We start from the raw sequence: 27,900 nt of genomic DNA, 5'->3' as shown, positions 1-27,900 counted from the left end.
ACTTACCCACAGCTTACAGACAGCATGCAGGAACTACATAACCCACAATGCATTGCACTGGGATGTTCCTTTCCTTATTGACATCGCGTGTGCAGGGAATTGTGGGATTGGGAGGATGCAGGCTGAAGGCAGACTGATGGACAGGCGACTACTGTTACATTTTATATGCTGAAATCCAACTGCAAAACAGTTCTTCTCTTTCTGCATCATTTGAAATCCTGGCAGGGGAGGAGGGACTAAAACATTGATGTTACAAATAGTAACAACTTCTCCACAGCTTACAGACAGCATGCAGGAACTACATAATCCACAATGCATTGCACTGGGATGTTCCTTTCCTTATTGACATCATGTGTGCAGCAGGGGATTGTGGGATTGGGAGGATGCAGGCTGAAGGCAGGCTGAGGATCGACTACTGTTACATTTTATTTGAGTCACAAAGTAGCCAGCCAGATCAGCAGGGGAACAGGGGGCGGGGCTTAGGGAACTGTTCCAAACCATATTATTACATTAAAACCATGAAAAGGCTGCAAATTATTTAATTGATGTATATTGCAAAGTTGTGTTTGGGTAGAATTCTCCTTTAATCATCAAAGATTACTTTGTGAGGATACACACTATTATATATATTTTCACTATAGGATTTTGGGGCAATATTTATCAGTTTATTAACGTTTCCTATCCCTTATCTTTTTAGTAAGGAAGGTTTGTAGTAAATATTGGAATCTATTCAGACCGCTATTCAGATTGAGCATCTACCCAGACCATAGATTTCCCACAGCCCTGTACTATTATTTATTACAATCTTTTTCCCATGTTCAATAACCATAAAACCCTTGTTATCGTTTACCTGGAACACAATCTGCCGTCTCCCAGCTTGGAAGTTAGTCATTCTGGGTAATGTTTATTGCATATTGCCTTTCATGCACAGCATTGCCAGGTGATGAAATCTCTCTTGGCACTCAATGGTCCTGGCTAAACATTAAAGAGCCCCATCAGATTAGCTGCGGTGGTTCAGTCTCTAGACAGATCCTTCTGAAGACAAGTCACTTTATAAAACCACTTACCCAATGGTATATTATTATATATCATAACATATAGAAGTCCTATAGCAAATGGAACTGAAGCCCTTCTACAATGGGGCAGCGTTCAGACCTGAGACATCGCGTTACATTGTTACAGATCAAAGCCTTTTGTTGGCAATAAAGGATTTTTCATTTTATATTCTGGACGGTGCCGTGACTTTTTACTTATCTACTACAAGTGTGGACAACGTGTAACAGGCACCTAATATCAAACGCAAACAAAGTTGGTAAGTGCTGGCTAATTCCATTGCTAAGAAGCATTTTTTATCAAGGATTCCAACCTTAAACGGGAACTCCGGCTTCCAAACCAAAATTTGTTAAAGACCCCCACACAACACAGAAACCCCTAATATACCTATCCCTGTAACCTGTAGCTTCAATAAGTATGAATAAATACCATCTTTATATGCTGTAATCCAGCTGCAAAACAGTTCTGCTCTTTCTGCGCCATTTGAAATCCTGGCAGGGGAGGAGGGACTAAAACATTGATGTTATAAATAGTAATAACTTCTCCACAGCTTACAGACAGCATGCAGGAACTACATAACCCACAATGCATTGCACTGGGATGTTCCTTTCCTTATTGACATCACATGTGCAGCAGGGAATTGTGGGATTGGGAGGAGGCAGGCTGAAGGCAGGCTGAGGACAGACGACTACTGTTACAGTTTATTTGAGTCACAAAGTAGCCATATCAGCAGGGGAACAGGAGGCGGGGCTTAGGGAACTGTTCCAAACCATATTATTACATTAAAATCATGAAAAGGCTGCATATTCCATAACTGATGCATTTTGCAAGTTGCTTGAAATTATGTTCACTTTTCAAAAAGTTGTGTTTGGGTGGAGTTCCCCTTTAACAAATTTATATTGGGGTGCAAGGAGCACACACAAAGACCTACTGTGTCTGTTCCAGTTCTTTTCTCCAAACCTTTCTGTTTATTCTCGGCTTTTATGGCCATTTCTACCCTTTTATCTGTTCTTCATTTTCTTTTCTCCTTTACACCCATTTCTCTTCTCCACTACAGGCATCAGATTGGTTCTCTGAGACTGAACCCACTTGATACCCAGTGTGCCAGTCTGATACAGGGGGGAACAGACATGAATTTCTTATCCCGAGGATAAAGCTTGGTCTTTACATCATCTTGTAAGTGATCCCCAACCAGTGGCTCGGGGGCAACATGTTGCTCACCAACCCCTTTGATGTTGCTCCCAGTAGCCCCAAAGTAGGTGCCATTTTTACATTTCTGGCTTGGAGACAAGTTTTGGAAGCCCAGAGACACAGTTTTACTCCAAGCAGAGCCTCCTGCAGCTCAACAGCCACATGGGGCTACCAAATAGCCAATCACAGGCCTTATTTGGCTTCTCCAATGAATTTTCTTCATACTTGTGCGGCTCACCAACACTGCTGTAATGGGATCCACATAATCCTCCTATAGGCAGAAGTACTGTGTATATTTGCTCTTCAGCCTATAGGATGCTGCAGTAACCCACGCCAAGCATGACAGACAGGACTGGCTTTCTATGGATAATATTATTAAGCATGTCCTATTGAAAGGAAGATTAGAGATGTAGCGAACTGTTCGCCGGCGAACAAATTCGCGCGAACATCGGGTGTTCGCGAACGTGTATGTTCGCGAACTTTCAGCGTATGTTCAGAGTTTGGGTTTGCGCCGCGTTTACCGCCGCAGTTTTTATCGTCGCAAAAGTATTGTACAATACGCCGCACAAGTCACACATGGCGTTTTTCCGCAAATCCCGTTTTCATGGTGTTTAGCGCGACATAGCAAAAAAGCCGCGTAGTTTCGCTAGAATAGCTTGCGTTTTTTGCGCAACTCTGTGCCAACAGTATTTTTCAGAGAAGTTTTTGCCCTTGATCCCCCTCCTGCATGCCACTGTCCAGGTCGTGGCACCCTTTAAACAACTTTAAAATTATTTTTCTGGCCAGAAATGACTTTTCTAGTTTTTAATGTTCGCCTTCCCATTGAAGTCTATGGGGTTCGCAAAGTTCGCGAATATTCGCGGGTTTTGGCGTAAGTTCGCGAACATGTTCACAAACTTTTTTTTTTCTAAGGAAGATATGTGTCATTTTACATACTGTATCCTTCTCAAACCTCCTTGAATTTTTATTCTTTAGCACCAACCCATTACAGAACTCTTTACAAAGCATGTGTAACTAGGCACATTATCCCTCCCAGTAGTATTTATGAGATACTTTCTCCTTGTAGATTGTAAGCTCTTTTGGGCAGGGCTCTCTTCACCCCTTGTATCGGTTATTGATTGCTTTATATGTTACTCTGTATGTCCAATGTATGAAACCCACTTATTGTACAGCGCTGCGGGATATGTTGGCGCTTTATAAATAAATGGTAATAATAATAATAATACTTTCTGGAGTTTTGGGAATCAAATTGAACTCTACTGATGGCACAGTAGTTAGTGCTGGAATGCTGGGGTCTGTTGTTCAGTTCAGATCAGGGCATCAACTGTCTGAATTTTTTCTCTCCGTGTTTGGAAGGATTTCCTCCAGATGTTCCAGTTTCCTCCTGCAGTCCCAAAATACCCCTTGTTGCCAGGATAATTGGATGCTGATCACCCTGACCCTAGTGCCTCTGATGTGGAAATAAGCTTTACGGGGCATCTGTTAACACATTCCTGAGAGAGAAGGGACTAATGTTTATTTTCTCAGGTTTTTAAATGCAGTGTAAATGGGAATGGACAGAAATAGAGATACAAGATATTCTTTGAGCCAGTTGTTAGAATACTGTGGGTTTCTCACTTGAGTGGCCCAGGCTGATGTACCTAAACCAGGTTAGGAGTTTTATCTTCTACTGAAGTGATCCCCAACCAGTGGCTCAGGGGCAACATGTTGCTCCCCAACCCCTTGGATGTTGCTCTCAGTGCCCCCAAACCAGGGAGTTATTTTTCAATTCCTGACTTGGGGGCAAGTTTTAGTTGAATAAAAACAAGATTTACTACCAAATAAAGCCCCCTGTAAGCTGATAGGGTGCATAGAGGCTCCTAATAACCAATCTTAGCCCTTATTTGGCTCCTCCATGAACTTTTATGGTGCTTGTGTTGCTCTCCAAGTGTTTTAACATATGACTGTGGCTCACGAGTAAGAAAGGTTGGGGACCCCTGTTCTACAGTGAGTAGAGCATTTGGCTGCCAAGGGTGGACAATGGGGAGGAAAAAAATGCAGCCTTATTGCTGAAATTGTATGATGGGTCACAGTTACTTGTTTTACAGTAAAAAAACATGGTGTCATCAAGGGCTGGTGTGTTTGATGTCCAACACTGGTCACGGACTAGTAATGAACACCTGCAGTGTTCTCCAACCAGTGTCACGGCTGAAACTCTTTATTCAGGATTCAGCTATAGTAGTGTACATCAGGGCACATTGATGGACTTTTAAGGCCACAAAGTGGCCACAAATGGACACAAACGTGTTTATTTATGCCAGGGATCCTCAAACTTCTTTACCAAGGGGCCAGTTCAATGGCACTTCAGACTGTTGGGGGGTTGGACCACCACGTTCACCCCCGTCAAACTATGGCCCACTCCAGCATTCTCTTCCAGAACCCCCCCCCCCCCACGCTCCCGCGCTCCGTTGAGTCCTCCCTCTGCCGGCTGAGTCCTATCTTTTCCATCTACCCCCACTCCATCCGTCTTCCCAGCTCCTCCCTCCCACTTAACGCTGAGTCCTCGCGCCGTCCGTCCTCCCTTGCAGCTCCCCCACGGAGGATGCAGCGGGGTGCCGGGTAAATTACCCTGGGATCCGGATACGGCCCACGGGCCGTAGTTTGAGGACCCCTGATTTATGCCATTCAATAAAAGTTATTGCATCCAAACAAGCTCCATGCACTAATAGTTGTACTTCATGCCATTGTGTCCATCCTGCTAAATCATGCATTGTTGCTGGAGAACCCTAAAGCTACCACCAGCCCAGGTCTGGACTAAGAGCCAAAATAGGCCCTGACATTCCAAGTACACAGCCTCCACTATCCCACTTAATAGTTGCTTTCTATGGCATCTTACAGCAGCCCCTCTGGTATTTGCTAGAATTCACAGATTGCCAGCTAAAGGTGACTGTAGTCCTCAGGTTCCTACAGCGGGTTGCGACAATTGGCATATTCCTGATATTGTCTGTGCTACCTCTCTGTTTAGACAGATGTTGCCAAAACGATGGGAATTGGTACTAGGGTTCATTGAGCCGTGGCCCTTGCTTAGCCATCCATAGCAAACTCTTTCCTTCCGTGGATTGATTTGGGTTAGAATTCTAGTTCAGTCATCATGGTTAATAGGTTTCTACTGTGCAGCTGTTTTACCTTCAGCAAGATCTTATATTGTACATTGTTATGCCTAGAGACAATGTGGTTATTAAAAGCCTACTGTAGTTTCTTGTTGTTTTCCTGTAAATTTGTCTAATGGAAATATTAAGGGTTCAGTGTGTTTGTATAAAAGGGTTCCTGGCTCACCATTTAATAATCTGATTTCAGTAAGCCAGAAGGGCATGGTCTAGCAATTAAGGGATGTATCACGGCATTATTGGTAGCGGGGTCAAGCAGTCTGAGGTATGGTGCACTATATGGCCAAAGGTATATAGACACCCCTATTAAAGCCACAGCTTTTATTGCCAGCAAAAGTAAAGGTCCCCATACACTGGCAGATCCGCTCGCTTGGCGATGTCGGATCTTCTCCCAATATCCCCACCTACGGGTGGGCGATATCGGGAGAATCCAGGGACTGCATCAACGAGCCGATGCGGTCCCCGATCTGAGTAGATTTTCTAACCTGCCCGATCGAGATCTGGCCGATTTAAATCCAGATATCGGTCGGGCAGGCCCGTCGGTAGTGCCCATACACGGGCCAATTAGCTGCCGAATCAGTCTAACGGACCCATATCGCCAGCTACTATCGGCCCGTGTATGGGGACCTTAACACTAAATCATACAATGGCAGCCTTAACAATTCTCTGTACAGCAAAGCAATGCCCTCATGTATACAGCAAGGTCCTTATGGAACAGATTTACTGAGATGGAAGTGGAAGAACTTGATGGCCCTGTGCAGAGCCCTATTGAACATTTCTTGGATAAATGTGAGTCAGGTCTGATTGTTCAGATTGAATGAAAGCAGGCCCAGACTGGCAACCTTCTGATTCTGGCAAATGCCAGAGGGGCTGTAAGGTGCCATAGTCACTATTTATTGGGCTGGGGGGCTGTTTGTGCCTCTGGGTACTGGGAATGCCAGGGGGGCTGTAAGGTGCCACAGACAGTCACTATTTATTGGGCTGGGGGGCTGTTTGTGCCTCTGGGTACTGGGAATGCCAGGGCTGCTGTAAGGTGCCACAGACAGTCACTATTTATTGGGCTGGGGGGGCTGTTTGTACCTCTGGGTACTGGGAATGCCAGGGGGGCTGTAAGATGCCATAGACAGTCACTATTTATTGGGCTGGGGGGGCTGTTTGTGCCTCTGGGTACTGGGAATGCCAGGGGGGCTGTAAGGTGCCACAGACAGTCACTATTTATTGGGCTGGGGGGGGGGGCTGTTTGTGCCTCTGGGTACTGGGAATGCCAGGGGGGCTGTAAGGTGCCACAGACAGTCACTATTTATTGGGCTGGGGGGGGGCTGTTTGTGCCTCTGGGTACTGGGAATGCCAGGGACTATTTTGTATCCCAGTCCAGATCTGATAATTCTCCACTATGAAGGAGGGAAGGATAGATACAGACCTGGACTGGCAATCTTGTGGGTTCTGGCAAATGCCAGAGGGGCTGCTGTAAGGTGCCACAGACAGTCACTATTTATTGGGCTGGGGGGGCTGTTTGTGCCTCTGGGTACTGGGAATGCCAGGGGGGCTGTAAGATGCCATAGACAGTCACTATTTATTGGGCTGGGGGGGCTGTTTGTGCCTCTGGGTACTGGGAATGCCAGGGGGGCTGTAAGGTGCCACAGACAGTCACTATTTATTGGGCTGGGGGGCTGTTTGTGCCTCTGGAGACTGAAACATAAATATGGCACTTACTATGGACTTCATTTTGCAAATTTAAAGGGACAGAGCTCCAATTACACTTTGTTCTCTCATTACTCACCAACTTACATCACAGAGCTCATTCTATGGAATGTACAGTATGAATATTGCAGCTTGCCTTCCTGTTAAAAGAACAATTCCGATAGGTTTATATTAGGTTTAACAGGGAATAATACATATATATATATGTATAACTTTATAAAGCGCTACAAGGCTACAATATACAAGATTACAAGATCGGGGGATGGGGATATCAGTGGAAAGATCCGTTTGCTTTATCCTTTGTGTCTCTTTCAGGCAGTGAATATTTTATTCTTATTTCAACAGAGTAATGGTTCCAAAAGAGCAACCCTTGCCTTTGTTGGCTGCTTGGTTTTATTCCTTATCTGTTTTTAATTGAGAGATAAACTGGGTAAACATTATACAGAATATGTATCATAAACTACAGAGAAAGTTCTCCAGCTGCTATACAAATAACTGATAGGGCCATATCTTGCAGAATGTGAAAGTCTCAATAATGTGTTTACACTAATCAGTGCCGGCCTAAGGGCACTTGCATATTGGCATTGTTCTTCTGTATTTAACTACATGTTATTGAGATGCGGGTCTGAGTGCCCCTGAGCCAGTGATTGTCAAACTCTTTTTTTAAGTTAAGATCCCAATTAAAGGCCCAGCCTTTGTTTAGGCCCCTCTTTAAGTCCTTCCATGAAGGTCCAACCTTTGGTCATGGTCCACCTTATCTCATGAAATGGAAACAGGTACAGGAAAATAACCCTAACTGAGCCTCAAGCTGGGCTTTCAAGTGTATCTAGAAGAGCAAATGTCTATTTTCTCCAGTTCTTAGCCTAAATGAGCTTTAAGCTGGGCTTTCAAGTGTATCTAGAAGAGCAAATTACTATTCACACCAGTTCTAACCCTAACTGAGCTTTAAGCTGGGCTTTCAAGTGTATCTAGGAGAGCAAATGACTATTCTCTCCAGTTCTCACCCTAACTGAACTTTAAGCTGCGCTTTTAAGTGTATCTAGAAGAGCGAATGACAATTCACACCAGTTCTCACCCTAACTGAGCTTTAAGCTGGGCTTTCAAGTGTATCTAGGAGAGCAAATGACTATTCACTCCAGTTCTCACCCTAACTGACATTTAAGCTGGGCTTTCAAGTGTATCTAGAAGAGCAAATGACAATTCTCTCCAGTTCTCACCCTAACTGACATTTAAGCTGGGCTTTCAAGTGTATCTAGAAGAGCAAATGACTATTCTCTTCAGTTCTCACCCTAACTAAGCTTTAAGCTGGGCTTTCAAGTGTATCTAGAAGCGCAAATGACTATTCACTACAGTTCTCACCCTAACTGAGCTTTAAGCTGGGCTTTCAAGTGTATCTAGGAGAGCAAATGACTATTCACTACAGTTCTCACCCTAACTGAGCTTTAAGCTGGGCTTTCAAGTGTATTTAGGAGAGCAAATGTCTATTATCTCCAGTTCTCACCAGAACTGACCTTTAAGCTGGGCTTTAAAGTGTATCTAGAAGAGCAAATAACTATTCACTACAGTTCTCACCCTAACTGAGCTTTAAGCTGGGCTTTCAAGTGTATTTAGGAGAGCAAATGTCTATTATCTCCAGTTCTCACCAGAACTGACCTTTAAGCTGGGCTTTAAAGTGTATCTAGAAGAGCAAATGGCTATTCTCTCCAGTTCTCACCCTAACTGACCTTTAAGGTGGGCTTTCAAGTGTATCTAGAAGAGCAAATGACTATTATCTCCAGTTCTTACCATAACCAGTCTTCAAGCTGGGCTTTCAAGTGTATCTAGAAGAGCAAATGTATATTCGCTCCCATTCTGACCCTAAACTGGCCTTCAAGCTGGGGTTTTGAGAATATCTAGAAAAGCAAATGCCTATTCTCTCCAGTTCTCACCCTAACTGGACTTCAGGCTAAAATTTCCTCTCCACCACTGCTCCAAGCCGCCTATAATTTAGGAACTACTGACCGAAGCACATGAGCTAATTTATTCTGCCTGGTTGTACCACACAAGCTGAGGGTAAAGTTGGTGGTGGCTGTTTGCAGGGCTAGCAATCTTATATGATACATGCTTATGGAGAGTAGGCTTCAACACTTAGGGGCACATTTACTAATGCACAACGGGCCGAATGCGTCCGAATGCGTTTTTTCCCTAATGATCGGTATTTTGCGATTTTTCGCAAAATTTTCACGACTTTTTCATAGCCATTGCGAATGTTTCGCAAAATGTCACGACTTTTTCGGAGCGTTACGACTTGCGCAAATTGTCGCGACTTTTTCGTAGCTTTTGCGCCGAGTACGAAAGTTTCGGATTCATTCAAGCTTCAGTATGGTGACTTTTCTTGGGCCAGGTTGGAGCTGCAGAGTGCCATTGAGCCCTATGGGAGGCTTTCCTTGGGCCGGGTTGGAGCTGCAGAGTGCCATTGAGCCCTATGGGAGACTTTCCTTGGGCCGGGTTGGAGCTGCAGAGTGCCATTGAGCCCTATGGGAGACTTTCCTTGGGCCGGGTTGGAGCTGCAGAGTGCCATTGAGCCCTATGGGAGACTTTCCTTGGGCCGGGTTGGAGCTGCAGAGTGCCATTGAGCCCTATGGGAGACTTTCCTTGGGCCGGGATGGAGCTGCAGAGTGCCATTGAGCCCTATGGGAGACTTTCCTTGGGCCGGGTTGGAGCTGCAGAGTGCCATGGAGCCCTATGGGTGACTTTCCTTGGGCCGGGTTGGAGCTGCAGAGTGCCATTGAGCCCTATGGGAAACTTACCTTGGGCCGGGCTGGAGCTGCAGAGTGCCATTGAGCCCTATGGGAGACTTTCCTTGGGCCAGGTTGGAGCTGCAGAGTGCCATTGAGCCCTATGGGAGACTTTCCTTGGGCCAGGTTGGAGCTGCAGAGTGCCATTGAGCCCTGTGGGAGACTTTCCTTGGGCCGGGTTGGAGCTGCAGAGTGCCATTGAGCCCTGTGGGAGACTTTCCTTGGGCCGGGTTGGAGCTGCAGAGTGCCATTGAGCCCTATGGGAGACTTTCCTTGGGCCGGGTTGGAGCTGCAGAGTGCCATTGAGCCCTATGGGAAACTTACCTTGGGCCGGGCTGGAGCTGCAGAGTGCCATTGAGCCCTATGGGAGACTTTCCTTGGGCCAGGTTGGAGCTGCAGAGTGCCATTGAGCCCTATGGGAGACTTTCCTTGGGCCAGGTTGGAGCTGCAGAGTGCCATTGAGCCCTGTGGGAGACTTTCCTTGGGCCGGGTTGGAGCTGCAGAGTGCCATTGAGCCCTGTGGGAGACTTTCCTTGGGCCGGGTTGGAGCTGCAGAGTGCCATTGAGCCCTATGGGAGACTTTCCTTGGGCCGGGTTGGAGCTGCAGAGTGCCATTGAGCCTTATGGGAGACTTTCCTTGGGCCGGGTTGGAGCTGCAGAGTGCCATTGAGCCTTATGGGAGACTTTCCTTGGGCCGGGTTGGAGCTGCAGAGTGCCATCGAGCCCTATGGGAGGCTTTCCTTGGGTCGGGTTGGAGCTGCAGAGTGCCATTGAGCCCTATGGGAGACTTTCCTTGGGCCAGGTTGGAGCTGCAGAGTGCCATTGAGCCCTATGGGAGACTTTCCTTGGGCCGGGTTGGAGCTGCAGAGTGCCATTGAGCCCTATGGGAGACTTTCCTTGGGCCGGGTTGGAGCTGCAGGGTGCCATTGAGCCCTATGGGAGACTTTCCTTGGGCCGGGATGGAGCTGCAGAGTGCCATTGAGCCCTATGGGAGACTTTCCTTGGGCCGGGTTGGAGCTGCAGAGTGCCATTGAGCCCTATGGGAGACTTTCCTTGGGCCAGGTTGGAGCTGCAGAGTGCCATTGAGCCCTATGGGAGACTTTCCTTGGGCCGGGTTGGAGCTGCAGAGTGCCATCGAGCCCTATGGGAGACTTTCCTTGGGCCGGGTTGGAGCTGCAGAGTGCCATTGAGCCTTATGGGAGACTTTCCTTGGGCCGGGTTGGAGCTGCAGAGTGCCATCGAGCCCTATGGGAGGCTTTCCTTGGGTCGGGTTGGAGCTGCAGAGTGCCATCGAGCCCTATGGGAGACTTTCCTTGGGCCAGGTTGGAGCTGCAGAGTGCCATTGAGCCCTATGGGAGACTTTCCTTGGGCCGGGTTGGAGCTGCAGAGTGCCATTGAGCCCTATGGGAGACTTTCCTTGGGCCGGGTTGGAGCTGCAGAGTGCCATTGAGCCCTATGGGAGACTTTCCTTGGGCCGGGATGGAGCTGCAGAGTGCCATTGAGCCCTATGGGAGACTTTCCTTGGGCCGGGTTGGAGCTGCAGAGTGCCATTGAGCCCTATGGGAGACTTTCCTTGGGCCGGGTTGGAGCTGCAGAGTGCCATTGAGCCCTATGGGAGACTTTCCTTGGGCCGGGATGGAGCTGCAGATTGCCATTGAGCCCTATGGGAGACTTTCCTTGGGCCGGGTTGGAGCTGCAGAGTGCCATTGAGCCCTATGGGAGACTTTCCTTGGGCCGGGTTGGAGCTGCAGAGTGCCATCGAGCCCTATGGGAAACTTACCTTGGGCCGGGTTGGAGCTGCAGAGTGCCATCGAGCCCTATGGGAGACTTTCCTTGGGCCGGGTTGGAGCTGCAGAGTGCCATCGAGCCCTATGGGAGGCTTTCCTTGGGTCGGGTTGGAGCTGCAGAGTGCCATTGAGCCCTATGGGAGACTTTCCTTGGGCCGGGATGGAGCTGCAGAGTGCCATTGAGCCCTATGGGAGACTTTCCTTGGGCCGGGTTGGAGCTGCAGAGTGCCATTGAGCCCTATGGGAGACTTTCCTTGGGCCGGGTTGGAGCTGCAGAGTGCCATCGAGCCCTATGGGAAACTTACCTTGGGCCGGGTTGGAGCTGCAGAGTGCCATTGAGCCCTATGGGAGACTTTCCTTGGGCCGGGTTGGAGCTGCAGAGTGCCATCGAGCCCTATGGGAAACTTACCTTGGGCCGGGTTGGAGCTGCAGAGTGCCATTGAGCCCTATGGGAGACTTTCCTTGGGCCGGGTTGGAGCTGCAGAGTGCCATCGAGCCCTATGGGAGGCTTTCCTTGGGTCGGGTTGGAGCTGCAGAGTGCCATTGAGCCCTATAGGAGACTTTCCTTGGGCCAGGTTGGAGCTGCAGAGTGCCATTGAGCCCTATGGGAGACTTTCCTTGGGCCAGGTTGGAGCTGCAGAGTGCCATTGAGCCCTATGGGAGACTTTCCTTGGGCCGGGTTGGAGCTGCAGAGTGCCATTGTACCCTATGGGAGACTTTCCTTGGGCCGGGTTGGAGCTGCAGAGTGCCATTGAGCCCTATGGGAGACTTTCCTTGGGCCAGGTTGGAGCTGCAGAGTGCCATTGAGCCCTATGGGAGACTTTCCTTGGGCCGGGTTGGAGCTGCAGAGTGCCATTGAGCCCTATGGGAGACTTTCCTTGGGCCAGGTTGGAGCTGCAGAGTGCCATTGAGCCCTATGGGAGACTTTCCTTGGGCCGGGTTAGAGCTGCAGAGTGCCTTTGAGCCCTATGGGAGACTTTCCTTGGGCCGGGTTAGAGCTGCAGAGTGCCTTTGAGCCCTATGGGAGACTTTCCTTGGGCCGGGTTGGAGCTGCAGAGTGCCATTGAGCCCTATGGGAGACTTTCCTTGGGCCAGGTTGGAGCTGCAGAGTGCCATTGAGCCCTATGGGAGACTTTCCTTGGAGTGCCACTGAGCCCTATGGGAGGCTTTCCTTGGGCCGAGTTGGAGCGGCAGAGTGCCATTGAGCCCTATGGGAGACTTTCCTTGGGCCGGGTTGGAGCTGCAGAGTGCCATTGAGCCCTATGGGAGACTTTCCTTGGGCCGGGTTGGAGCTGCAGAGTGCCACTGAGCCCTATGGGAGGCTTTCCTTGGGCCGGGTTGGAGCTGCAGAGTGCCATTGAGCCCTCTGGGAGACTTTCCTTGGGCCGGGTTAGAGCTGCAGAGTGCCATTGAGCCCTATGGGAGACTTTCCTTGGGCCAGGTTGGAGCTGCAGAGTGCCATTGAGCCCTATAGGAGACTTTCCTTGGGCCGGGTTGGAGCTGCAGAGTGCCATTGAGCCCTATGGGAGACTTTCCTTGGGCCGGGTTGGAGCTGCAGAGTGCCATTGAGCCCTATGGGAGACTTTCCTTGGGCCGGGTTGGAGCTGCAGAGTGCCATTGAGTCCTATGGGAGACTTTCCTTGGGCCGGGTTGGAGCTGCAGAGTGCCATTGAGCCCTATGGGAGACTTTCCTTGGGCCGGGTTGGAGCTGCAGAGTGCCATTGAGCCCTATGGGAGACTTTCCTTGGGCCGGGATGGAGCTGCAGATTGCCATTGAGCCCTATGGGAGACTTTCCTTGGGCCGGGTTGGAGCTGCAGAGTGCCATTGAGCCCTATGGGAGACTTTCCTTGGGCCGGGTTGGAGCTGCAGAGTGCCATCGAGCCCTATGGGAAACTTACCTTGGGCCGGGTTGGAGCTGCAGAGTGCCATCGAGCCCTATGGGAGACTTTCCTTGGGCCGGGTTGGAGCTGCAGAGTGCCATCGAGCCCTATGGGAGGCTTTCCTTGGGTCGGGTTGGAGCTGCAGAGTGCCATTGAGCCCTATGGGAGACTTTCCTTGGGCCGGGATGGAGCTGCAGAGTGCCATTGAGCCCTATGGGAGACTTTCCTTGGGCCGGGTTGGAGCTGCAGAGTGCCATTGAGCCCTATGGGAGACTTTCCTTGGGCCGGGTTGGAGCTGCAGAGTGCCATCGAGCCCTATGGGAAACTTACCTTGGGCCGGGTTGGAGCTGCAGAGTGCCATTGAGCCCTATGGGAGACTTTCCTTGGGCCGGGTTGGAGCTGCAGAGTGCCATCGAGCCCTATGGGAAACTTACCTTGGGCCGGGTTGGAGCTGCAGAGTGCCATTGAGCCCTATGGGAGACTTTCCTTGGGCCGGGTTGGAGCTGCAGAGTGCCATCGAGCCCTATGGGAGGCTTTCCTTGGGTCGGGTTGGAGCTGCAGAGTGCCATTGAGCCCTATAGGAGACTTTCCTTGGGCCAGGTTGGAGCTGCAGAGTGCCATTGAGCCCTATGGGAGACTTTCCTTGGGCCAGGTTGGAGCTGCAGAGTGCCATTGAGCCCTATGGGAGACTTTCCTTGGGCCGGGTTGGAGCTGCAGAGTGCCATTGTACCCTATGGGAGACTTTCCTTGGGCCGGGTTGGAGCTGCAGAGTGCCATTGAGCCCTATGGGAGACTTTCCTTGGGCCAGGTTGGAGCTGCAGAGTGCCATTGAGCCCTATGGGAGACTTTCCTTGGGCCGGGTTGGAGCTGCAGAGTGCCATTGAGCCCTATGGGAGACTTTCCTTGGGCCAGGTTGGAGCTGCAGAGTGCCATTGAGCCCTATGGGAGACTTTCCTTGGGCCGGGTTAGAGCTGCAGAGTGCCTTTGAGCCCTATGGGAGACTTTCCTTGGGCCGGGTTAGAGCTGCAGAGTGCCTTTGAGCCCTATGGGAGACTTTCCTTGGGCCGGGTTGGAGCTGCAGAGTGCCATTGAGCCCTATGGGAGACTTTCCTTGGGCCAGGTTGGAGCTGCAGAGTGCCATTGAGCCCTATGGGAGACTTTCCTTGGAGTGCCACTGAGCCCTATGGGAGGCTTTCCTTGGGCCGAGTTGGAGCGGCAGAGTGCCATTGAGCCCTATGGGAGACTTTCCTTGGGCCGGGTTGGAGCTGCAGAGTGCCATTGAGCCCTATGGGAGGCTTTCCTTGGGCCGGGTTGGGGCTGCAGAGTGCCATTGAGCCCTATGGGAGACTTTCCTTGGGCCGGGTTGGAGCTGCAGAGTGCCATTGAGCCCTATGGGAGACTTTCCTTGGGCCGGGTTGGAGCTGCAGAGTGCCACTGAGCCCTATGGGAGGCTTTCCTTGGGCCGGGTTGGAGCTGCAGAGTGCCATTGAGCCCTCTGGGAGACTTTCCTTGGGCCGGGTTAGAGCTGCAGAGTGCCATTGAGCCCTATGGGAGACTTTCCTTGGGCCAGGTTGGAGCTGCAGAGTGCCATTGAGCCCTATAGGAGACTTTCCTTGGGCCGGGTTGGAGCTGCAGAGTGCCATTGAGCCCTCTGGGAGACTTTCCTTGGGCCGGGTTAGAGCTGCAGAGTGCCATTGAGCCCTATGGGAGACTTTCCTTGGGCCAGGTTGGAGCTGCAGAGTGCCATTGAGCCCTATAGGAGACTTTCCTTGGGCTGGGTTGGAGCTGCAGAGTGCCATTGAGCCCTATAGGAGACTTTCCTTGGGCCGGGTTGGAGCTGCAGAGTGCCATTGAGCCCTATGGGAGACTTTCCTTGGGCCGGGTTGGAGCTGCAGAGTGCCATTGAGCCCTATGGGAGACTTTCCTTGGGCCGGGTTGGAGCTGCAGAGTGCCATTGAGTCCTATGGGAGACTTTCCTTGGGCCGGGTTGGAGCTGCAGAGTGCCATTGAGCCCTATGGGAGACTTTCCTTGGGCCGGGTTGGAGCTGCAGAGTGCCATTGAGCCCTATGGGAGACTTTCCTTGGGCCGGGTTGGAGCTGCAGAGTGCCATTGAGCCCTATGGGAGACTTTCCTTGGGCCGGGTTGGAGCTGCAGAGTGCCATTGAGTCCTATGGGAGACTTTCCTTGGGCCAGGTTGGAGCTGCAGAGTGCCATTGAGCCCTATGGGAGACTTTCCTTGGGCCGGGTTGGAGCTGCAGAGTGCCATTGAGCCCTATGGGAGACTTTCCTTGGGCCGGGCTGGAGCTGCAGAGTGCCATTGAGCCCTATGGGAGACTTTCCTTGGGCCGGGTTTGAGCTGCAGAGTGCCATTGAGCCCTATGGGAGACTTTCCTTGGGCCGGGTTGGAGCTGCAGAGTGCCATTGAGCCCTATGGGAGACTTTCCTTGGGCCGGGTTGAAGCTGCAGAGTGCCATTGAGCCCTATGGGAGACTTTCCTTGGGCCGGGTTGGAGCTGCAGAGTGCCATTGAGCCCTATGGGGGACTCTCCTTGGGCCAGGTTGGAGCTGCAGAGTGCCATTGAGTCCTATGGGAGGCCTCAATACGAAAAAATCGCGACTTTTCGCGCAAGTCGTAACGGTTACGAAAAAGTCGTGACTTTTCGCGCAAGTCGTAATGGTTACGAAAAAGTCGCGACAATTTCCGAAAAATCGTAACGGCGACGAAAAAATCGCAAAATGTTTGTTTTCCAATAGGAATTTTTCCAATTCGGATTCAGATTCGTGGGTTAGTAAATGTGCCCCATAGCCTTGCACATTTATAGGTAATACAATAAGCTCTTCTTGCACTTATATACAATTAGTATATATTATTGTATTTTGCCATGAGCAGAAGCCAGAGCTTTGTAACAGGAAAGCTACATCAGAGAACATAACACCAGTTGACTGAAATGTAGCCTACAGAAAAGTGGAACCAAGAAAGAACATGTCTCCAATAAAAAGCTTAAATTAACAGATAACCAAGCATTACTGCACAGCATAACAAGGAGATAAGATGGAGACACATCTAAAAAAACATTGTGGACTCAGACTTCTTCAGACAAAACTAGCTTCTGAGAATCTCTTGGTATGCTCAAGTTAGTGATACGCAGCCCTGGCTGCTTCCTTACATCCTCTCTAGGCTCCTTGTGTTCTCCTTTTTTGTTCTTGTTCTCTAGGGCAATTGTATATTAGGGGGCTCCTTCTGTTTCTTTCCTAGTTAATCCAGCATCATATTCCAGAAATCACCCCAACCCTACAGCCCCATATTAGAATGACGTGAAAAATTGAAATCACATGTTTAACCTTTGCTGTCCAAGAATTTCCATGTCTTTGGCCAATTATCCACATGCAAAAAGGTCTATTAAGATTGTGGACATGTCAAAGGACCTTAAAAAAAATCCTTTGGAAAGCCATATTTGTTCCAGAGCCACCAGCTGGACAGACCTGATCTAGAGCAGGGGTTCCCAACCTTTTTTTAACCCATGAGCCACACTCAGAAGTGTTGGGGAGCCACACAAGCATGAAAAATTCTTTGGGGATGTCAAATAAGTGCTGTGATTGGATGTTTGGTAGCCCCATGTAGACTGCTGGCTTACAGGAGGCTCTTCTTAGAGTAAAGGTGGTCAAACACGTTCAGATTTTAGTCTTCTTCCACCGAATGTTTGGATATTGATCGTTCGTTTAAATCAGGGGTTGCCAGACTCAGTCCGGTTGCGAACGACCGGAACAACACGCATCCCCGGCTTGATCGCGGTCCACCAGGAATCCTCGGGGGATCGACTGGTGGACCGCGATCGACGTATTGGCCACCCCTGGTTTATATGCAACAATCTAAACCTAATATTCAGACTGAAATTGTAGGATAAAGGATGTTCTGAACATGAAATAGTTTGCAGACACCAATTGTATGCAAGTGACTTCCTGGAAATGCATTGTAGGTCCCCCAAGGATATATAAAACAGTACCTGTACTTGATCCCAACTAAGATATAATTACCCCTTATTGGGGCAGAACAGCCCTATTGGGTTTATTTAATGGTTAAATGATTCCCTTTTCTCTGTAATAATAAAACAGTACCTGTACTTGATCCCAACTAAGATATAATTACCCCTTATTGGGGGCAGAACAGCCCTATTGGGTTTATTTCATGGTTAAATGATTCCCTTTTCTCTGTAATAATAAAACAGTACCTGTACTTGATCCAAACTAAGATATAATTACCCCTTATTGTGGGCAGAACAGCCCTATTGGGTTTATTTAATGGTTAAATGATTCCCTTTTCTCTGTAATAATAAAACAGTACCTGTACTTGATCCCAACTAAGATATAATTACCCCTTATTGGGGGCAGAACAGCCCTATTGGGTTTATTTCATGGTTAAATGATTCCCTTTTCTCTGTAATAATAAAACAGTACCTGTACTTGATCCCAACTAAGATATAATTACCCCTTATTGGGGGCAGAACAGTCCTATTGGGTTTATTTAATGCTTAAATGATTCCTTTTTCTCTGTAATAATAAAACAGTACCTGTACTTGATCCCAACTAAGATATAATTACCCCTTATTGGGGCAGAACAGTCCTATTGGGTTTATTTAATGCTTAAATGATTCCCTTTTCTCTGTAATAATAAAACAGTACCTGTACTTGATCCCAACTAAGATATAATTACCCCTTATTGGGGGCAGAACAGCCCTATTGGGTTTATTTCATGGTTAAATGATTCCCTTTTCTCTGTAATAATAAAACAGTACCTGTACTTGATCCCAACTAAGATATAATTACCCCTTATTGGGGGCAGAACAGTCCTATTGGGTTTATTTAATGGTTAAATGATTCCCTTTTCTCTGTAATAATAAAACAGTACCTGCACTTGATCCCAACTAAGATATAATTACCCCTTATTGGGGGCAGAACAGCCCTATTGGGTTTATTTCATGTTTAAATTATTTTCTCTGTTGGGGTTGGGGATCACTGATCTACAGACTACATACTTATGCCCACACATTTTGCTATGCCACCAACTAGAAACGTCCCTGCTAGAAGGAACATGTTGAAACCTCTTCCCCCAGCCCAGATGCATCTAATGCTCTGCTCCATCTTGCTCGGCTGAGCAGTTGCCAATGCCAAAAGTAGTCAGGTTATTTCTGCCGCAGTGTTCCTGTAGATTCCCCTCATGGTTATGGGTAGGTACTCAGTACTGTTATATGCAGCTAGAACTCTGCTGGTTGCCTTGGGCAGTAAAAGTGAACTGATTTCCAGACAAAGTTTGTGCAGTGAGATTCCTGCTGATTCAAGCCAACGGCTTCTTTATGGGAAAGGTGAGCAGATGGTTATCCAAGCGAAGTTAACTGCTCTCCGGTGACATCGGCATGTGGCCATTCTGCTAATTTTCTAATTACTTCAAGGTGTGCGGGGCCTGAGGGAATCAGGGGGGGCTGTTCCAAGAGCCTGTTGACGGTATTTGTTAAAACTTTCTGGGCTGTCGAACCACATTCTTGTAAAGGGTAAACAGTTGGTTTCAAGAAGTAACTGCTGTAATATATTGGTCTGTCTTGTGTGGGGGTGCCTCAGGCAAGACAGACTTTTTGGGCTTTTTTGTTAAACTACAATTCCCAGAAACCCCAAACAGCAATTGGCAGTTGTTAGGTACTGGAAGTTATACTTCCCACTGCTACTATAGGCACCATCTCTCCCTACTATACCTGCTATCCCACAGCCCCAGTCCCTTCCCAGAGGCTATTATCCCCCCACTGCTACTATAGGCACCATCTCTCCCTACTATACCTGCTATCCCACAGCCCCAGTCCCTTCCCAGAGGCTATTATCCCCCCACTGCTACTATAGGCACCATCTCTCCCTACTATACCTGCTATCCCACAGCCCCAGTCCCTTCCCAGGGGCTATTATCCCCCCACTGCTACTATAGGCACCATCTCTCCCTACTATACCTGCTATTCAACAGCCCCAGTCCCTTCCCAGAGGCTATTATCCCACTGCTACTATAGGCACCATCTCTCCCTACTATACCTGCTATCCCACAGCCCCAGTCCCTTCCCAGAGGCTATTATCCCCCCACTGCTACTATAGGCACCATCTCTCCCTACTATACCTGCTATCCCACAGCCCCAGTCCCTTCCCAGAGGCTATTATCCCACTGCTACTATAGGCACCATCTCTCCCTACTATACCTGCTATCCCACAGCCCCAGTCCCTTCCCAGAGGCTATTATCCCCCCCACTGCTACTATAGGCACCATCTCTCCCTACTATACCTGCTATCCCACAGCCACAGTCCCTTCCCAGGGGCTATTATCCCCCCACTGCTACTATAGGCACCATCTCTCCCTACTATACCTGCTATCCCACAGCCCCAGTCCCTTCCCAGAGGCTATTATCCCCCCACTGCTACTATAGGCACCATCTCTCCCTACTATACCTGCTATCCCACAGCCCCAGTCTGTTCCTAGAGACTATTATCCCCCCACTGCTACTTAAGGCACTACCTCAGTCCCTTCCTCAGTGCTATTATGGGAACTACTACTACTTCAATTAGTAAATATTACATTACATTTAGTACATAGTACATTTTTGGCCATGCTAAAGAAGACACATATAATGCAGTTATTCCCTGGATCAAATGCCCAGCTTTATTGGCCTGCTCATTCTTGACTCATTTTTATCTTTCAATATAGTTTCATAGTTCTCTGAAACTACAAAATAAAGTTGAATTATACCTGCAATAACACTTGTTATAAAGTCATAGCAGTTTTTACAACTGTGTGATTTCTGTAGAACAAGCTATATAGCTGTGACTGACGGCTGCTTTAGGCTGCTGTTATGTCCCACAGGGGGGTTAGTAGCTGCTATTTGTAGTGGACAAGGCAAGAGGCTATACAGTATATGGATTTTAGGCCATTGGAACTGAGGGTCTCCATGGGCTGTAATAATGGGATATTGTGTAGAGTGGTCCTGCTCAGATACACTCATACAGTATCAAGTCATTCCCCCAGAGTGTGAGGTTTGTGTGACCTTTCTCACTATACACATGGCATGTGATAAAACCAATGGAACTGGCCGTGTACTTTGTTTTGTTCCTGCGGTTCAGCACTCGTGCCTAAGTGGCGCTCTTTGTATCTACGCAGCATCCTACTGATAGTCATTCTGGCATCGTGCCTTTTGTCTTTCAATGATTCTGCCTGCCGCCTTCCTTCGTTGCTTTGCAGATTTCAAGGTAGTCTGCCATGTCTGGAGAAGCCGCGTCTCGTTTCTTGTTTGTGAAGCAATCCATCAAGGGCTCTACCAAATCAACACTGACGGGTCTGACGTAGCTCTGATAGGGCTGAATGAGACTTATGTCCATAATGGTCTCTGTACTCTGTCATTAGTAGATCACCCCCGTGGGCCTCCAGCCCCTCTCTGAACTATTTCTGTCCTGTCTGTTACATCCAGGTCCTTCCTCTGAAGCTCCAACTTCCATATGTCTATTCTCTTTGTCACCACCGTTGGAGTCTGTGGATTTTCATTGTGCGTTTGATCTTTGGGCGTCTATATTTTATTTGTAAACCCTATACCTGGGCCTATATATAGGCCTCTGTTCCTCTATGCTTTCCTTTCATACGTGTTGCCGTGTGTGTTCCCGTGTTTTGCACTAGTGCCCATAGTAACAGCCGGGGCCTGTCCCACAAATATTTTTGCAGGCGGACCAGAAATCTCACATTCTTGAGAATAAATAGTATTTTGTTGAGAAACACGCGTTTGGGATTCTCAGGGGCCTCTCGGGTATCTCCTGCAAGGCCACGCGTTTAGTTTTACAGGAATAGCATTTTCCGGATCATCTGGCTTGTTCTTTGGGAAAGGGCATGGGTTTTATTAATTAAGGAAAGAAGTTCATGTGGCTATTGACATGCTTTTTCCTACACATTCGGCCCCCTTTTGGCAATGTTTCAATATAAATTGTAACGTACTCGCTCAGGTTGAGTTAAGATATTCAAAAAATGTCATGTTTCATACATTCTTGCACGGAACATCCAGGAGATGACAAGAACCCTTGCAGAATGCCTTCATACTGTTGCTTGTTTCTATACAGGGTGACCCGAGGGCCTGTTCTCTGGGATTAGATCACCATTTACTCACGTAGAGTATAAAACCTCACCTTAAGATAATGGTGCCAAAGCAGAAACTGCAGGATGTAAGTCATATTATATAGTAGGTGAGTCATAGGGGTGTATTTATTAACATTGGAGACAAACATCGCCGGTGATGTTGCCCATAGCAACGAATCAGATCTTTGCTTTTGATTTCTAACCTGTAGGTGACCGTTCAAATTGAATTGCTGATTGGTTGCTGTGGGTAATATAACAGGGGATGTTTGTCTCCAGTGTTAATAAATAAACCCTATAGAGTACAAGGGCTGCAGAACTGTATGCACAAACAGGTTTGCACTATTTAGGTGTGGAAGATTCATGGTGTAATTCCACCAGAAAGAGGTGGTAGGGATCTGTAGAATTTCTCTCCCCAAAGCTGTACTGGTAGACATAGGGTTGCAACCTTTTTTCCTTTAGATTATCGGCCTTCAAATTTGGGGGGGCAGTGACATTACTTGGGGGTCTGGTGATGATGTCACAAGGGGGGGATAGGGGCAGGCCAGGCAGGAGAATGGGGGAAATCCTGATTACAATGCTGGTGTCAAGAAGGAGCTTTTCTTTCTTTGGTGGCAACTTGGAGACATCTTCAGAAGGTGTTTCCTACTGGAGAATACAATGAAAGCTGATTATAGCCAGCTACAACGTATCCACCTAAGGCAGCAGCTACAGGATAAAGTCCCACGTAGTGTAATAATAGTCTGTAATAGTCTTGTGATAGCGAAATGAAACCCAGTTGCAGACTTGACTTGCAGACTAGATTGTGCTGTGGCCCCCAGGCATTTCTGTACCATCTCACAGGGCCCTACCATCTAGCTGTCTATTTAATGTAATATTCTGCACTAGCTATTAACCATTGCCATCTTTAGGACTGGTGGGCCTAAGCCTGATAGAGACCATGTAGGACCCCAATAGATACCACAATATATATATATAAAGTAGGAAGTCAAACCTCTTAAGATAGTAACAATAGAAGCTACAATAGGGAGTGGAGTAACAAGAAATTACAGTAAAATCTTTGTGGACCCCCAAATGTTTGGGGCAATGAGCATGTATTGAAACTGGGCAAATACAGTATTAAAACTGTCAAGAACTCACTGGGCCTGTTATAGTTCTGGCACCCCGCCCTGATGGATTAGATGTAATGGGTGGCAGGTTTGTCTAGAGCAGGGCTGTCCAACTAAAGGCCCGGGGGCTGAATGTGGCACTCCATAGGATTTTTACGGCCTACAGTCTGCTCAAAGGCTCCACAGACTTGACTGTATGACATCATTATTTTCTTTTAATTTGCCCATCAAACGTGGTATATGAGAAATAATTGGCCACTACAAGTTGGACGGCACTGGCCTTAAGCAAAGTCAGGGTTATCCACAGGGCCTCTGCTCAGGGCCACCATCCGGAGGGTACTGGAGTCAGGGCATTACCCCAAGGTTGCAGAAGGGATGGTTTACAGGGAGTGGGATCTGGGTGGATTGTTGGTGGTGTTTGGTAGATCAGGGGTGTAGCTATGCATGCAAGGGGCTTTTTTTTCCAATTGGGCCCCCATTTTACTTTTTGGGAAGGTTCCCGCACCCAGAGCACCACCCAGGTGACCAGTGACTAATCATTGGAGCCCCCTAGGGGGAGGGTCCTGCTCAGGGTCGGATGGGGGTGAAGGGCCCACCGGGGGCCCTGCAGGTACCCCCGCATCCCCTAACCCCGCACCCCCTACAGGGGCCCCCCTAATCCCCCTCGCAGGGTCCCCCACCTGACGTCCTCCCCTAAGTGTGTACATTTAACGCGTCAGGGGAGGAGCGGTCAGGCAGGGGGAGCGGTGGCAAGGGTCGGGTCTGGGCCGCCGGGGCCCACTAGAGCCCAGTCCGACCCTGGTCCTGCTTAGTAGTGTGGGGCCCTATGATTATTAATGGTGGCCCTGACCTGTGCTACATTTGGGTAAGTAAGTTGTGGCCTAGTGAGCCAATGGTTGCATTCTGTATGTTGCACTGCATTTGTACATGAGCCCTAAGGTCTTTTATGACTTTATTCTCTCCCTTTTGTTTTATGAATTAACATTAAGACTGAGGACAAAGGAAAAAAAGAACAGAACGTACAAAATAACAACTTTGAAACCTTTGAATTCTGGAATTCTTGAGCAACAGTCGGGTTAACCAGGACACGGAGCTCCTCATCACATGATTCCCAAGTTCCCTTGTTCATTTTGCCTGTAATGGGAAGCAGTCCCCATGTACGGAGATACCCCCCCGCGAGGACAGAAAATGGAATGGGCCAGCATCTGTTTATCTGCACAAAGTTTAAATTTTCCTGGAAATGACACAAGTGCTGTTTATGTACCGAGTCAAGGCCTCTGCAAAACAACCAAAGTACAGGGACCTCCAGTACCGTCCCATAGAAACGCTGATTCCCACTAAAACTGAAATACTTTTCCAGATTGTCTGTTTATCAAAGAGAGAAAAACAAGGTGCAAAATCTCACCCCTTAGGGCTCATTCAAAGAGCACTTCTGTCCGGGGTCTGTGGGACACCAGGAAAAAATCCAGTGGCCCCTTGTCTTCAGATGGACCAGATCACAGGGCATAATTAGGGAGGAGGGCCACGAAGCCACGCACCTTGGGGGGCAGTGCAAGCTTGGGTGCCGGGGGGAGAGCTCTTTAGTTCACAAGGGGGGCCCTTGAGGTTGGACTCCCAGTGAGCTAACAAGGGAGGGCAGGCAGTGATCAGGTCTGGGTCAGTGGGGCCAACTGGGTTTTTCATAACACCATTATCCCACCAAGCCAGTCCGACCCTGTGCACATCTGAATGAGGGGGGCCTATGTGTCTTCCTCCACCTGCCCCTCATAAATACAGTGTTGCTATACGCAGGCATATATATTTCTTCTGTGTAAATTATTATATGTGCAGAGCAGAGTGCAAAGTGCAAAAAACATGGTGGATTGTGCCCGAACTTTGGACATGGTAAATGACCCCTATAATGTCTTTAGAGTAAAGTTGGTCATATGCAGATTGATAACAGCTGCCAAAGGGTGGCCCCTCATGACCTGGTTGGCAGCTTATTGGCTTGTTTATGGTAGGTAGGTATGTACAGGTAGGGCTTACCCAATTATTATCTGGGCAAACAATTGCCCACATACCTATCAGTCAGGATTAAAAATCCCAATGAATAATGGTCCTCGTTCAACAGGTCTTCTATGGCCCATTGTATAATGTGATTGTTGGTCCCTGGGCCATGGATCAGATCTGCCTGATATTAAACAAGCAGATCTCATAGTAAAATTGGATTGAAAAAAAGACCAAAAGTCCATCAAGTTCAACCCTTCCAAGTGAACCCAGCACACACAACCTATACTGACCTATTCACATAAACTAAACATATACCTGTATGACCAGCTTTAAAAAACCTTATGTATTACTATTGCATTAGAGAACTTGGTCAAGCAAGTCACCTTTACTGGGTTTCCCTGAACCCCAAATGTGCCAGATTAGCAGCGATACCTAAATATATAAACACTGTAGAAGAGTTCAATGTAAACCCCCTGCCTCTGTGTCAGTAAGCTCTACTCAACACATAGATCTGTATTGGTCTGCATTTGTATGTAAAACATCCAACATAATAACTTCCATGTCCTTCCCCAATACCATTTTCATTAATACTATACTATTATATCTGCCTTGTATAGGGGTATTCCTATGGTGTTACACTATACACTATGCTGTTGGCATATTCGGAGGGTTGTTCCCATTTCTCCTTTGATGTCTCCAATTCCTGTCCACCCCACCACCATCTTTTAGACTTGATTGCTCTCGGTCAGTGCTGCCCCCCTTCCCTCTGCAGCCTCCCTTCCCTTTGTGTGGCCCCCAACCTGTCTGGCTGGTGTGACTGCTTACCTTTGTGTAAGCTTTAAATGGTATCAGTACTGAGATTAACTGCCCCCTGCATTATTCACATCTCAGATTCAGGCTGTAAACCTATGTATTGTTTACACCTGTATGCCCCTGTATTGTTTATATCTGTAAGACCTCAGGCTCAGACCCCTGCATTGTTCACCTATTCACACCTTACACAGACTGTATGAGCAGTTCCAGCATTGTATCTCTGTACATAATTACATTACAAACTGTTCATCTTGGAGTTGTCATGACCAATTACTTATATTGACATATATTCCCCTTCCCTACTCTGCCTGCCCTGTGTGTGCCATACTCTGCCTGCCCTATGCTGCCTGTGTGTGCCATACTCTACCTGCCCTATGCTGCCTGTGTGTGCCATACTCTGCCTGCCCTATGCTGCCTGTGTGTGCCACACTCGGCCTGCCCTACCCTGCCTGTGTGTGCCATACTCTGCCTGTGTGTGCCATACTCTACCTGCCCTATGCTGCCTGTGTGTGCCATACTCTACCTCCCCTATGCTGCCTGTGTGTGCCATACTCTGCCTACCCTACCCTGCCTGTGTGTGCCATACTCTGCCTGTGTGTGCCATACTCTACCTGCCCTATGCTGCCTGTGTGTGCCATACTCTGCCTGCCCTATGCTGCCTGTGTGTGCCATATTATGTCTGCCCTGTGCTGTCTGTGGGAGGTGAACCTGGCAGCGGTCTGTTCTTGGAGTTTGTCAGCATTTGGAAATAGCTGTTAGGGGGTCCCTGAGGGGTTTAATTATGTGCTGGGGTGGCTGTGTTACCCACTTTTTTCACATATGACTGATGGGTGATATCCCTACAGTGAACACCAAGCATTTGTTTTTTTTGCTGCGCTACCACCATTAATGTGGGTATGATCTTAAGAGCTCTTGGATAACATGGGTGTGGTTTAAAAAAGGTAGTTGTTAAAACTGACTTCTCTGATTGGCTCTCCAACACATGGGCCAGAAAGGAAAAATTCCGGCCCTCGCTGCCACACAAGCTGGAGAGCACTGCTCTAGGCTGATTTCTAGATAGGGGGTTATTAGGCCAACATGGTGAGATGGGGGTTGGTGTGGGCCAGAAAAAAGAGACAATGGCACTTGATGCAAAGCAGAATCTGTTAATATATATTAATATAGATCTATATTGCTAAAAAGGCTCAGTGCTACAGTAATTCCCTGGGTGGGGGGGGGGGGGCACATCTGGCCCCTGAGCCTCCAGCTGGACTGACTTCATTTAGGTTTCCAATTCCTTTCAAACCAATCCCATTTCTTATATGAGAGGAATGTTAGAAATGCAGGGGGTGCGGAAACTGCTGAAATTTACTCACCTTTGTTTCGTATTTACTGCACAAAACAATAAGGCGCTAAGAAGGGTTGAGAGTCACCAGAGAAATATCTCCCTCATTCACAGGCATTGAAATGGCATTAACTAGTGACATCAGCTTGTTGTTATTTCATTCAGTATCTCTTTAAATACGCCCACGTGTCCCGCCGCAATGTGAATATTACCAAATACTCCTATTTATCTTCCTGCTTCTCCTCGGTGCCACCGGGCTCTTCAGCCCAACAAGTAGAAGATATCATGGTGCCAAGGTCTCCTTCCCCAGGAGCTTTTGGATAATATTTATGAATAAAAAAGGATAAGAGAGACCTCAAATAAATTAAAAATTAAAGAGATTGGTTACCGATACCACTTCATTAAAGGGGAACTCTGGCTTCCGAACCAAAATTTGTTAAAGAGCCCCACACAACTCGGGAAATCATTCAAACATGGCGTTGGGTTGGTTCTTCCAAAGAACTCTGTGCACCAGCCTGGGCCACAAGGTTACTGAATTGCCCTACAGGGAGTTGCCCAACATTATCATATGGGCATCATCATTATCATATGGGCATCGTCATCATCATATGGGCACTCATCATTATTATATGGGCACTCATCATTATCATATGGGCATCATCATTATCATATGGGCATCCATAATTATTATATGGGCATTCATCATTATCATATGGGCATCCATCATTATTATATGGGCACTCATCATTATTATATGGGCACTCATCATTATCATATGGGCACTCATCATTATTATATGGGCACTCATCATTATTATATGGGCACTCATCATTATCATATGGGCATCGTCATCATCATATGGGCATCATCATTATCATATGGGCATCCATCATTATTATATGGGCACTCATCATTATCATATGGGCATCCATCATTATCCTATGGGCATCATCATTATCATATGGGCACTCATCATTATCATATGGGCA

General features: G+C 48.0%; 1 long non-coding RNA gene across 1 annotated transcript; it reads left to right on the top strand.

Annotated features, from left to right (window-relative positions):
• The first annotated feature begins 887 nt into the window (after positions 1–887).
• Positions 888–25,468, top strand: LOC116408076. Its single transcript, XR_004220721.1, has 2 exons — positions 888–1,312; positions 23,775–25,468. It is a non-coding gene; the product is annotated as an uncharacterized LOC116408076 (long non-coding RNA).
• Positions 25,469–27,900: the final 2,432 nt, after the last annotated feature.

Source organism: Xenopus tropicalis, chromosome 10 (genome assembly GCF_000004195.4).
Source record: "Xenopus tropicalis strain Nigerian chromosome 10, UCB_Xtro_10.0, whole genome shotgun sequence".
NCBI classification, from domain to species: Eukaryota; Metazoa; Chordata; class Amphibia; order Anura; family Pipidae; genus Xenopus; species Xenopus tropicalis.
Note: the sequence above shows the minus strand (reverse complement) of the source record. Positions and strands in the feature narration are given on the sequence as shown.